Source organism: Etheostoma spectabile, unplaced genomic scaffold (assembly GCF_008692095.1).
Source record: "Etheostoma spectabile isolate EspeVRDwgs_2016 unplaced genomic scaffold, UIUC_Espe_1.0 scaffold00002308, whole genome shotgun sequence".
Classification (NCBI taxonomy): Eukaryota; Metazoa; Chordata; class Actinopteri; order Perciformes; family Percidae; genus Etheostoma; species Etheostoma spectabile.
Window position 1 is genome coordinate 24318 of NW_022602879.1, and position 13989 is coordinate 38306.

Genomic DNA, 13989 nt, shown 5'->3' on the forward strand with positions numbered 1-13989 from the left:
TCCGATGGCAGAGACGCAACTGGAGTCGCATTTAAAACAAGCAGCATGTCTGAAACCCACGTTCACCAGAAATCTACTGGTTACTATGTAAGGACTGCAAACCCCACGTTCACCAGAAATCTACTGGTTACTATGTAAGGACTGCAAACCCCACGTTCACCAGAAATCTACTGGTTACTATGTAAGGACTACAAACCCCACGTTCACCAGAAATCTACTGGTTACTATGTAAGGACTACAAACCCCACGTTCACCAGAAATCTACTGGTTACTATGTAAGGACTACAAACCGAAGTTAAAAACAAACCTGAAGCTGAAGAAACCCTAAACGTTAACGGAACAGATCCGCAGACCGAATTGACTGACGGAGCAGGAGAGAGCGAGAGAGAGAGAGAGAGAGAGAGCGCATTTCTCCATGTTCTGTGTGTGTGTGATTGATCCGAGCGGGTTTGTAGGCGGGGGGGGGGCGCTGTGATTATCACAGAACGCTGCGCGGCCAGTTGAGGAGTTTTATTCAATCCGAGCACGGATATTGACTCATATTACTCGGATAATACTTGTACTCGGCAAAAGTGCTTTATCCGTACCGGATACTCGTTTCAGCCGGACACTCGGATCACCCCTAGTGTATATGCAGTAATATAAAAGAAAGTTGATGTCATAATGAATTGTGATGATGACATAATGAATAGTGATGATGACATAATGAATGGTGATGATGAATCAAAAAGAAAGTTGATGTGTATATGCAGTAATGTAAAAGAAAGTTGATGTGTATATGCACAAATCTAAACCCCACGCATCGACCCGGTATTGCAGCGTCACCGGGAACGGTGCACCCATCTTCTGTCTTCTGGAAAAACAATTAACGATGCACGTGAAGCTGCCCGTTGCCCAAACTGTCAACGGACCTGAAGAGACATGGCTGGCAGATTTTACCGCCAGAAATTGTCCTAAAAACTGAATGATCTGTGAAACCTCGTTGGGTTCCTGGTATCAAAACGTTGTTATAATACTTGACAAGATAAAGCCATACAAAAGTGTAGCAAGATTTGCACTTTTGATTGGCAGAAAAACAGCAAGGACAAAATATTGGTGAGGCCTTGGATTTGGAAAAGCGGCACACCAAGTGAGAATTACCGCGAGGGTTGGGACTGGGAAGACTGGCGTTTTCGGCTGCTCTCGAGAGTGGGCTGTACTTACTCTGGTTTCTCTTCATAACGCACAAGTCTTTCGCCTTTTACTAAAGACTTCCGTGGAGAGGAACGCCTATGAGTTGAAATTATTTTTGGTGGGCTTTGCTGTTTGGCCAAGCCTTTTGTACTTGTGAAAAACAAATATGCTCTCCAAAAGGAAACTCAGATTCTTAAACGTAGCCAAAATGTGACAGCATGGGAATATTGCACGTTGGCAGGAGCTTGACCAATTGGGAAAACCACAATTGCCGTCTTTAACTAAAACTTTTTGTGCTTCCCCATGAAGCGCTTGGACGGGGGTGCTAAGCAGCAGCTGTTATGTCCATTTAAAATTACTGGACCGTGACAACTGAGAACCGTCCGGGGAGGTCGCATCTGACAGCATAGAGGTGGTGGTCATCGCTTCTCGGCCTTTTGGCTAAGATCAAGTGTAGTATCTGTTCTTATCAGTTTAATATCTGATATGTCCTCTATCAGGGGACAACATATTAAATGGATTTTTAGCAATGGGAGTTGAAAAAGGGGCTTGCTCCGTTCACTCCACGCATCGACCCGGTATTGCAGCATCGCTGGGAACGGTGCACCCATCTTCTGTCTTGTGGAAAAACAATTAACGATGCACGTTGAGCTGCCCGTTGCCAAAACTGTCAATGGACCTGAAGAGCAATTGATATGAGTTGATCAAAAATTGTTATATTTATTGCTGATTTGAAAACTATTTACATGACAGCATCGAGCTTCAGATCAATGGTGTTGTCATGGTAACAAACAAACTATATACAGAACGTTTTGCAACAATTAATACAACACATGCTGTTGCAATTATGAAGTAAAATGTAATGAAAAAGAGTTTTCATATTCAATATAACTTTCTTTTTTTAACTTTTTATTTTTTTATGATCAGTGTGATTTTTTTTTTTTTTTGGTTCTTTTTATTTTTTTTATTTCCACACCAGGTATATGTGTGTGTGTGTGTGTGTGTGTGTGTGTGTGTGTGTGTGTGTGTGTGTGTGTGTGAGTAAGAGAGAGACACAGAGAGAGAGGGGGCGGGGGGGGGGGCAGCTGACAGTAAAAAAAAAAAAATCTCCGATGGCAGAGACGCAACTGGAGTCGCATTTAAAACAAGCAGCATGTCTGAAACCCACGTTCACCAGAAATCTACTGGTTACTATGTAAGGACTGCAAACCCCACGTTCACCAGAAATCTACTGGTTACTATGTAAGGACTACAAACCCCACGTTCACCAGAAATCTACTGGTTACTATGTAAGGACTACAAACCCCACGTTCACCAGAAATCTACTGGTTACTATGTAAGGACTACAAACCCCACGTTCACCAGAAATCTACTGGTTACTATGTAAGGACTACAAACCGAAGTTAAAAACAAACCTGAAGCTGAAGAAACCCTAAACGTTAACGGAACAGATCCGCAGACCGAATTGACTGACGGAGCAGGAGAGAGCGAGAGAGAGAGCGAGAGAGAGCGCATTTCTCCATGTTCTGTGTGTGTGTGATTGATCCGAGCGGGTTTGTAGGCGGGGGGGGGGGGCGCTGTGATTATCACAGAACGCTGCGCGGCCAGTTGAGGAGTTTTATTCAATCCGAGCACGGATATTGACTCATATTACTCGGATAATACTTGTACTCGGCAAAAGTGCTTTATCCGTACCGGATACTCGTTTCAGCCGGACACTCGGATCACCCCTAGTGTATATGCAGTAATATAAAAGAAAGTTGATGTCATAATGAATTGTGATGATGACATAATGAATAGTGATGATGACATAATGAATGGTGATGATGAATCAAAAAGAAAGTTGATGTGTATATGCAGTAATGTAAAAGAAAGTTGATGTGTATATGCACAAATCTAAACCCCACGCATCGACCCGGTATTGCAGCGTCACCGGGAACGGTGCACCCATCTTCTGTCTTCTGGAAAAACAATTAACGATGCACGTGAAGCTGCCCGTTGCCCAAACTGTCAACGGACCTGAAGAGACATGGCTGGCAGATTTTACCGCCAGAAATTGTCCTAAAAACTGAATGATCTGTGAAACCTCGTTGGGTTCCTGGTATCAAAACGTTGTTATAATACTTGACAAGATAAAGCCATACAAAAGTGTAGCAAGATTTGCACTTTTGATTGGCAGAAAAACAGCAAGGACAAAATATTGGTGAGGCCTTGGATTTGGAAAAGCGGCACACCAAGTGAGAATTACCGCGAGGGTTGGGACTGGGAAGACTGGCGTTTTCGGCTGCTCTCGAGAGTGGGCTGTACTTACTCTGGTTTCTCTTCATAACGCACAAGTCTTTCGCCTTTTACTAAAGACTTCCGTGGAGAGGAACGCCTATGAGTTGAAATTATTTTTGGTGGGCTTTGCTGTTTGGCTAAGCCTTTTGTACTTGTGAAAAACAAATATGCTCTCCAAAAGGAAACTCAGATTCTTAAACGTAGCCAAAATGTGACAGCATGGGAATATTGCACGTTGGCAGGAGCTTGACCAATTGGGAAAACCACAATTGCCGTCTTTAACTAAAACTTTTGTGCTTCCCCATGAAGCGCTTGGACGGGGGTGCTAAGCAGCAGCTGTTATGTCCATTTAAAATTACTGGACCGTGACAACTGAGAACCGTCCGGGGAGGTCGCATCTGACAGCATAGAGGTGGTGGTCATCGCTTCTCGGCCTTTTGGCTAAGATCAAGTGTAGTATCTGTTCTTATCAGTTTAATATCTGATATGTCCTCTATCAGGGGACAACATATTAAATGGATTTTTAGCAATGGGAGTTGAAAAAGGGGCTTGCTCCGTTCACTCCACGCATCGACCCGGTATTGCAGCATCGCTGGGAACGGTGCACCCATCTTCTGTCTTGTGGAAAAACAATTAACGATGCACGTTGAGCTGCCCGTTGCCAAAACTGTCAATGGACCTGAAGAGCAATTGATATGAGTTGATCAAAAATTGTTATATTTATTGCTGATTTGAAAACTATTTACATGACAGCATCGAGCTTCAGATCAATGGTGTTGTCATGGTAACAAACAAACTATATACAGAACGTTTTGCAACAATTAATACAACACATGCTGTTGCAATTATGAAGTAAAATGTAATGAAAAAGAGTTTTCATATTCAATATAACTTTCTTTTTTTAACTTTTTATTTTTTTATGATCAGTGTGATTTTTTTTTTTTGGTTCTTTTTATTTTTTTTATTTCCACACCAGGTATATGTGTGTGTGTGTGTGTGTGTGTGTGTGTGTGTGTGTGTGTGTGTGAGTAAGAGAGAGACACAGAGAGAGGGGGGGGGGGGGGGGGGCAGCTGACAGTAAAAAAAAAAAAATCTCCGATGGCAGAGACGCAACTGGAGTCGCATTTAAAACAAGCAGCATGTCTGAAACCCACGTTCACCAGAAATCTACTGGTTACTATGTAAGGACTGCAAACCCCACGTTCACCAGAAATCTACTGGTTACTATGTAAGGACTACAAACCCCACGTTCACCAGAAATCTACTGGTTACTATGTAAGGACTACAAACCAGAAATCTACTGGTTACTAAAGGACTACAAACCGAAGCAAACCTGAAGAAGAAACCCTAAACGTTAACGGAACAGATCCGCAGACCGAATTGACTGACGGAGCAGGAGAGAGCGAGAGAGAGAGCGAGAGAGAGCGCATTTCTCCATGTTCTGTGTGTGTGTGATTGATCCGAGCGGGTTTGTAGGCGGGGGGGGGGCGCTGTGATTATCACAGAACGCTGCGCGGCCAGTTGAGGAGTTTTATTCAATCCGAGCACGGATATTGACTCATATTACTCGGATAATACTTGTACTCGGCAAAAGTGCTTTATCCGTACGGATACTCGTTTCAGCCGGACACTCGGATCACCCCTAGTGTATATGCAGTAATATAAAAGAAAGTTGATGTCATAATGAATTGTGATGATGACATAATGAATAGTGATGATGACATAATGAATGGTGATGATGAATCAAAAAGAAAGTTGATGTGTATATGCAGTAATGTAAAAGAAAGTTGATGTGTATATGCACAAATCTAAACCCCACGCATCGACCCGGTATTGCAGCGTCACCGGGAACGGTGCACCCATCTTCTGTCTTCTGGAAAAACAATTAACGATGCACGTGAAGCTGCCCGTTGCCCAAACTGTCAACGGACCTGAAGAGACATGGCTGGCAGATTTTACCGCCAGAAATTGTCCTAAAAACTGAATGATCTGTGAAACCTCGTTGGGTTCCTGGTATCAAAACGTTGTTATAATACTTGACAAGATAAAGCCATACAAAAGTGTAGCAAGATTTGCACTTTTGATTGGCAGAAAAACAGCAAGGACAAAATATAGGTGAGGCCTTGGATTTGGAAAGCGGCACACCAAGTGAGAATTACCGCGAGGGTTGGGACTGGGAAGACTGGCGTTTTCGGCTGCTCTCGAGAGTGGGCTGTACTTACTCTGGTTTCTCTTCATAACGCACAAGTCTTTCGCCTTTTACTAAAGACTTCCGTGGAGAGGAACGCCTATGAGTTGAAATTATTTTTGGTGGGCTTTGCTGTTTGGCCAAGCCTTTTGTACTTGTGAAAAACAAATATGCTCTCCAAAAGGAAACTCAGATTCTTAAACGTAGCCAAAATGTGACAGCATGGGAATATTGCACGTTGGCAGGAGCTTGACCAATTGGGAAAACCACAATTGCCGTCTTTAACTAAAACTTTTTGTGCTTCCTGTGGGAAAATAATACAATGACTGAGGTGGTGATGAACAGGGCACTCAGGAACGGCCACGTAAAAGCTGGCTTAAAGTATATACTGAATTAACCAAAGACTAAATAAGAGTGTGTGTATGTGTGACATATTATACATTATGCTTTGCAGCTGGGTTACAGCTAGGAGGGAGAGAACAGACAGGGCTATCTTAGTCAGATATGCTACAGTGAGCACGGGAGGAGGAGATGGTGAGGCCAAGGACACTGAAGTTCAGGACGGTCTGATAACTCAGAGAACAGGACATACAAACTAAGGAGGGAGTGAACATAGCTGTCTGGTGAGGTAAATGATAACTGAAAATAATAAGAAGAAAGAGGGAAGAGGCAGAGCAGAGAGTGTAACCCAGCAACAGTATAGCTGACCAATCAGGCCCCACAAGGGGAACCAATATAACCCTGAGCACAATATTGTTTAAGTGCCTTTTGGGGACCTCTGTACTAGACAAGTCTCCATCAGGTCCGTGCACGTGTAACTGCTCGGAAACGCATTTCATCTGTTGACCACAAGAATAAACGCTGTGTTAATACATCATGGAGTCAGTTGTCAGTTTATAGAAGGATTTCTCCAACAAATTTGGTGACCCCCGACGTGATAACGTAATTGGACAGGGGAATCCAACTGGACCTTGGCATTGTGTCCACGGTCCGGTTCAGCTCAGCCACCGGACTGACATCCCGCAGCCCGTGAAGGGGACTGAGCGGCGATACTGCGACTCGTTGGTGTGATCACTGAGAGCTCTCAACAAAAGGTAAGCAGAAGCCTGTTTAAAATCAAAATTCTGTTATTGGCTGAAAACTAAATTGATGTGATCACATTTCAACTGTCGTAAGTGTTGTTTTAAGCGAAATGTATTGATTGAATGTGCTGTAATTAAAGGGATATAAACAGATGAAATGTTGGGGCATGTGATGTGATTAAACAGAGAAAAACAACTAGAGAGTTGTAAGAGAATTGTTGAATAATACGGGTGGCGGTAGGAGAGGAAAGGGACAAATAGTCAGAGGAAAATACGTCCAGATGGTTGACGAGGTAGGAGACTGCTAAGGACAGATAGTTCAGATGAGTGATTGTGAATTGCCACCCTTGGTTCTGTGTGAACATCCTGAAAAAGAGTTGCAGTTAACAGATTGTCATTGTAATATTACGAGTCCACCGCGAGTGTATTTGTGCGAAGGAGTGAGAGGTCACTTTTTAAGTTGTAAAGATTATAGAGATGTACATAAAAAGGCTCTAGATGGAGTCTTAATGAAAAAGTTGTTCGTTGTTGCATGTGTGATTTTTGTTGTGGTTTGGCTTGTTGGATTTTTTCTCACTGCTTATTTGTTGTAAAATGACGACCCCTTATGGTAAAGTGTTAGTAGGGGCAGTGAAAAAGTATGGCAATAAAGGAGAGGAGAAAGTAGCAAAAGAGATTGTGAAAGAATGGGAGAGAGGAGGATGGATTGAGGGAGAAGGGGCGCCGTCCCCGGAGAAAGTGAATGAAATAGTGAAGTATGAAAAAGTAAGTTGGAGTATGCGGAAAGGCAGGCAGAGGAGGAAAAGAAAAGAAAATGGTTTAAATTGACTAAACCAAAGCAGAAGGAGTATGAAGCGCAGAAAGAGAAATATGGGGTGGGGTTGAAAATGACAAATGCAATACAGAAACAATTGGGATTGACAAAACAAGATGACAAAAGTTCACCAAAAACTGAGACAGAAGCTGAACAGAATAAAACCGCTAGCGCAGAGAAAACCCCGCTGCCCGCTGAGGCGCCCCCGCCAACAAACCCTTTTTATCCAGACATAAGAAACCTAAGAATTTCCACTCCACCGCCGCCGTATACAGGTCCAACGGCATCAAAACCCACAGTCCAAGCCCCAGTGGTAACTGCCCATTTACAGCCAAATGCATTACAAATAGACGTACCACAGGACCCATTGATACCGGCATTAGAGGGCCGCGTACAGGATTTAGAATGTTATCTAAATTTAATGGTACAGTCAGCGTCAGGGGGAGCAGCAGCGGCTCCACCACAACCAGCGGCCACAGTCCCAGCCGGCCCAAGCAAAGCTAGTACCCCATATTCAGCGTCTTTTTGCCAACAAAATCCAGAGCATTTTCACATGTCAGTAAAAGGACCCAGTCCACCTCACCATAGTACCCCACAAGACTCAGGAAGTAAGGAAGATAGCGAACAGTCAGACAGCAGCAGGGAAAGTGAGCAAACAGACAGAAGCTCTAGCTCTAGGGAAAGGACTAAAAAACGACATAAACGCAGGCCCAGATCTAGATCACAAAGTCCTCAAGACGTTTTTGTAGCAGGCACATTTAAAGGTAAATTTACCAACGAGGACCCTGACGAAGTTATGCTGCGAAGATCAACTAGAATAAGGGAAAGACTTAACAAAGAGTTCAGAGAGATAAAAGAGCAGCAAGAGCAGCTGCGTCGAACAGTGAATGAGCTCAGTGAGGAAGAGCAGACGCGCCACACACCAGAGGCGGGGCTACAATGCCCACTCCGCCCAGTAGGAGGAGGAGGAGGACTGTTGATGTACACCCCTTACAGTTTTGGTGACTTAGATGCTCTGTGTGCAAAACTCCCCTCCCTGACAGGAGGGGCTGAGCATTTCCTCACAGCTTTCAATAGTCTTACAGCAGGAGTGCAGCTGTGTTTGGGAGATCTCAGAGCAGTATTGGGTAGAGTAATGGGAGCAGATGAAGCTAGTGCTGCCCTCACCAGAGGGGGAGCTGGACCCACTGTTCCCGCATCAGTGCCTGCATCAGCAGTAACCCCTGGCATTTGGGCTGAGCTGCACCGCATGTATCCCACAGTTGGGGATCATGCAGCATGGCATGATTTAAAAAGACTAAGTGATGAAAATTTTGATGCCTATGCAGATAGAGCAAAAAATTTGGCAGCGTGCTATGAGGGAACCGTGGGACCAGTCCGCCGCCACAGTGGCGCTGTTCCGCCATGGGGTACTAGGGGGATTACCCACAGCAGTTCAGACACAGTTAGGAGGAGTAGTAGGCCTGCAAACAATGACCGATGCAACATGGGGCGAGAATGTGCGTCATTTCCTGTCAAAACACCAAAAAGGAGCAGAGCAACAAGAAGATGAATTAAAAAGACTACAAACTCAATTGTTAAGAAACAACTGGAAGAATTAAACAAGCCCAAGCCCAGCAAAGCTAAACAAATGACAGTCTCACAGAACCCCCAACAGTCAGAAGCCCCAGTGTTGGAAGCAGTCACTCAACTCTTACAGAGAGCACAAGCTTCCTGGCCACCACCCCACAACCACCATGGCCAGCGAACACGAGCCAGCAAATTGGCCCACAAGAGGAAGAGGGCGAGGTTTTCAGAGAGGAGGAGGAATGACTAGGTCCAGGCTGGAGGAAGGACCTCTCAGCCTACTTCCTTTGCTACAACTGTGGTCAGCAAGGCCACTATGCAAGAGAATGCCAAGAGCCCCCAGCACAGCCCCCTAGAGGGCCAGGGAGAAATCCCTCACCCCAACCATACCCGGTGAGCCATGGCCACTGTCCCCCGCTAATCAGGCCCTACAACAGCAATGGTATGACCAACAGGGTCCACAATGAAGGTGTCCTCCCACTGATTTTCATTTTGGTCTGACCACAGAACCCCTCATTACCCTCACTATTCAAGGTAAACCACATGTAATGCTGGCAGACACAGGAGCAACGTTCTCCTGTCTAAATTCCACCTACTTCCCTCCTTCAGCTCAAACTCAGTCAGTTATGGGAGTCAGTGGGACCCCTATCTTACAGCACTTCACACAGCCATTGTTAACCGAATTTAACTCACAAACACACACACATTCTTTTTTGCTTTCCCCTGCATGCCCAGTAAATTTATTAGGAAGAGATCTTATGTGTAAATTGAATCTGTGCATATGGATGAATGTGGATGGCATTCATGTCACTCCTGTTCCTCCAGTATCCACTCCTGATTCCCCAGTCACCATCTCTCCCCTCACACCAACCCAGTGTCAGAACTACACCAATATGTATATTGGTTACGCCTGCTTCCCACAGGCCCTGACACACCCTCCATTCAACATGCATTCAACATCCTGAAACCAGCCATATACAGACTGCACCCCTACATGTCCCCACTCCACAAGTACACTGTACTCTACATGTAGCTGACGACCTGGACACCCCATATCAAGATGACTGGGAGACAAACATGCAAGGACAGCACCCACTTCTCTTATGCAGAGGCATATATTGTGGTAAAGAAGGGGTGGCTGCTTCTGTGGTCTTAACGCACTCCTCTGAAGACTGGTACACACTCTGGGACTCTTCTTCCCCGCATGTCACACTCGCAGTAGGATTTGGCCAGCAGGCCAGATCCCTGGGCCCTATGATAAAACGTGCACTAACATTTAAATGGCTCCCCACCTCCACACCTGGCCTTCTAAAAGCTGACACTGACGCTGAAGACATGTGGTGCTTTAAAGGGCCTCACACAACAGAGAAAACATTGCATGAAGTTCTCCCACTCCCCAGAGAACATGGACTCCCCTGCACTGACCATCCCAGCGCAGCTACCGCCCTACTAACTCTTCCCCAGCATCTGTTCACCACCGGCCCATATGACACTGGACTCTTAGAAACACATCCTGTGACTGTTACAATCAGACCGCAGCACCACACAGTCATTCACAGACCACAGTATAGACTCACCCCTGACCAGGTCCAAGGCATAGCTCCAACCATTCAGGGACTCTTAGAAGCTGGTGTCATATATACCACTCGTTCTCCCTGGAACACTCCCATTTACCTGTCCCCAAAGCTGGAGGAAAAGGATGGCGCATGGTGCAGGACTTCAGACCCATTAATGACATTACTGTCCCAGCTGTGCATCCTGTCCCAGACCCACATGTCTCTTTGACACACTTAACCCCTCCTTCACCCACTTCACAGTGGTTGACCTGGCCAATGCTTTCTTCTCTGTGCCCCTACACCAAGACTCACAGGAGTACTTTGCATTCACTTTCAATGGTCAACAATACACGTATTCCAGATTGCCACAGGGATACAGAGACTCACCTGGACTGTTCAACAGGATCCTCAAATCTCATCTTCTGCAGCTGCAACTCCCACAACTGTGGTCCTCATACAGTATGTGGACGACCTTCTGCTGGCTGCTACAGATCCCCTCACCTGTGTGGAACAGACAATGGCACTGCTGACATTCCTAGCCTCAAAAGGCTACAAGGTCAAAAGGGACAAAGTACAAGTTGCTAGTAGACAAGTCCTCTTTCTGGGCAGACAAATTCATCAGCAGGCCTTGGGGTGTCTCCCAGCCATAGACAGGCTATTCTGCATCACCCGCTTCCCATCACAGTTGCAGACATGCTGTCTTTTCTGGGCCTCACAGGATACAGCCGCTCACATATCCCTGACTATACCAACAGAACTACATCGCTCAGGGAACTGGTGGCTGCTGCTGGTCATCGCTGTCTCACCGCCCCCTCCTATGGACAACAGAGGCCGAGGCCGCCTTCTCTGACCTCAAAAGTGCCCTAGCAAGGGCAGAGACACTCACCTCCCCAGACTACTCACTCCATTTCATATGGATGTTTCTGAAAACAATGGCTTTCTCAATGCCATTTTATTTCAGAAAAAAGGGGGAGACAGACATGTACTGATGTACCACTCATCAAGGCTGGATACAGTGGAAAAAGGACAGACAACCTGTGCCCGCTATGTAGCGGCGCTGGCAAAATCCATTGACAAAACAGCACATATTGTAATGTGCCATCCAATAACAATCCACACACACATGTGTCACAGCTTTTTTGGCCAGCAAGGAATTTGCATACAGTGCCACAAGGAGAAACAAAAACTGCAGACTGCCTGTACCCAACGCACATCACCTACTCATCAGAAGGAATAAACATGGCCAACAGTATGAGTAGACAGGGAGTGCCACATGTTTGCGAGGAAGAAGCAGCCCAGAAAGCAGAATAAGGTCAGATCTGGAAAACGTACCAGACATGTCGGCTGAAATGTGGCTCTACACAAACGGATGTTGCTACAAAACAAAGGATGGGACTAACAAAGCATCATATGCAGTAGTCCAAACAACACCCAGATGGAACACATCAGACATTGGAAGCAGGAATAATAAACCAACCAGCGTCAGCACAGAAAGCAGAAAAAAAAGCTCTGATCGCAGCCCTTCTGCTAGCCAAAGGAAGAACAGTGAACATTTTTACAGACTCTGCTTATGCTCATGGAACAGCACACTTGGACGCGATCATGTGGAAAAGGCGAGGATACGTCACCTCTGCAGGAATGCCCATAAAACATCAGAAGGAGATAATGGAGCTAGTGGAGGCTATTGCCGCTCCACTAAAGGTGTCCATAATGAAATGCAAAGGACATGACGCAGGGCAAGGAAGAGTAAGTGCAGGAAACGAGGCAGCAGATTCTGCAGCCAAAAGAGCGGGAGGATACTCCCCAAAACAGATGGTACTATCGAAAGAGATAGAATCACAACCAATGGCACTGGAGCCTAAAGACATTCTAGAAATGCAGAAAAAGGCAGGAGCCTATGAATGGATCAGTGGCAGCGGAGCGGCGCCACAAAAGACAAAGATGGGATATGGAGGTCTCATCAAGGAAAGATAGCAGCATCAGCCGAGATGTGCAGAATGTTGCTACCTGAGGCACACAGACCAACACATGAAGGAAGAAAACAGACTCTCCTGAATCTGTCTGAGCTGTGGTGCACCCCAATTTGAGGGACATGGTGACACATTTTGTCAGGAATGCAGGGGTGTGGAGAGCATAATGTTCAGAAACCATACACCACACTAAACGGAGCGTACCCAGTCCCCACAGCTTGTTTTCAAGATATCAGTATAGATTATACTGATATGGCGCAGAAAATGTGGTAGGGGGAAAAAGGTATCTTCTGGTGATGGTAGACAGGTTCTCTAGGTGGGTAGAAAGCCATTCCCACCAGAAAAGAGGACGCAAAAAACAGTGGTGAAATGGCTCAAAAACTGAACTCATCCCGAGGTATGGGGTCCCCAGGCAAATAAGGTCAGATAATGGCACACATTTAACAACAAACTACTAAGAGAAGTAGAACAGGCCCTGGGAATCACTCATGCCTTCGGATCAGTTTATCATCCACAGTCACAGGGAATGGTGGAAAGAGCAAACCAGACATTGAAGGCTAAGATAGCCAAGGCATGTGCAGGAAGCAAGTTAACATGGGTAGAAGCGCTCCCATTGGCCCTCATGGCTATGAGGTCCTCAGAAGGACGAGAAAACACATTTGACCCCCCACGAAATAATGACAGGGAGAAAAATGCCAGGACCTCCACTAGATGGAGGCCACATGCCAATGTTAGATGTTCAGCAATAGAAATGACAGACTATATGAAAAAAGCTAACATCTCTGGTTTCAGCCCTTTCTACGAGGTCCAGTTGGCGAACAGGAAACCGCAGGAGGAGCAACACTACCTGTCAAGGTAGGCGACTGGGTCAGGGTCAAAGTTCACAAGAGGAAGTGGACTGACCCCAGGTGGTCCGGGCCTTACGAAGTGAGGGAGGTTACTTCACACTCGGTCCAGGTTAAAGGTAAAAAAGGAGCACCTTGGCACCCACCTGACACATTGTGCCCCAGCCGCACCTCCTAGCCGCCATTGGCAGAAATTAGAAAAGCAATCCAAAATGTATAGATGGAAGAGATGTTTTGGCGGGGAACAGCCCCGCATAGTACACCATAACTGGAAGGCAATGGGTTTGGGAAACAGACAACAGTTGTCCTAGCAGTAGTTAGTAGTGGGAGTTGCAGCATTAATTCTGGGGTTGGAACATGCGTATGGGACCGAGACCACAAAGAACATCACCCGGATTTGTGTCAGGCTATAGGACTGCGGTGGGGGTATAATAGTTTCTACAAAAACACAGATGTGTACATCTGTGACGACTATCAAAAAGGTAGGGACTGTGGAAAGGAGCGCTTCCGGGACA

At 45.8% G+C, this 13989-nt stretch overlaps 5 non-coding genes across 5 annotated transcripts; all 5 read left to right on the plus strand.

Moving 5' to 3' along the window:
- The first annotated feature begins 1199 nt into the window (after nucleotides 1-1199).
- Nucleotides 1200-1315, plus strand: LOC116675823 (U5 spliceosomal RNA). Its single transcript, XR_004328551.1, has one exon. It is a non-coding gene; the product is annotated as a U5 spliceosomal RNA (small nuclear RNA).
- Nucleotides 1316-1594: 279 nt separating this feature from the next.
- On the plus strand, nucleotides 1595-1785 carry LOC116675810 (U2 spliceosomal RNA). The gene has a single exon (XR_004328539.1). It is a non-coding gene; the product is annotated as a U2 spliceosomal RNA (small nuclear RNA).
- Nucleotides 1786-3480: 1695 nt separating this feature from the next.
- Nucleotides 3481-3597, plus strand: LOC116675818 (U5 spliceosomal RNA). The gene has a single exon (XR_004328546.1). It is a non-coding gene; the product is annotated as a U5 spliceosomal RNA (small nuclear RNA).
- A 277-nt stretch (nucleotides 3598-3874) lies between these two features.
- LOC116675811 (U2 spliceosomal RNA) lies at nucleotides 3875-4065 on the plus strand. The gene has a single exon (XR_004328540.1). It is a non-coding gene; the product is annotated as a U2 spliceosomal RNA (small nuclear RNA).
- A 1606-nt stretch (nucleotides 4066-5671) lies between these two features.
- On the plus strand, nucleotides 5672-5787 carry LOC116675824 (U5 spliceosomal RNA). The gene has a single exon (XR_004328552.1). It is a non-coding gene; the product is annotated as a U5 spliceosomal RNA (small nuclear RNA).
- Nucleotides 5788-13989: the final 8202 nt, after the last annotated feature.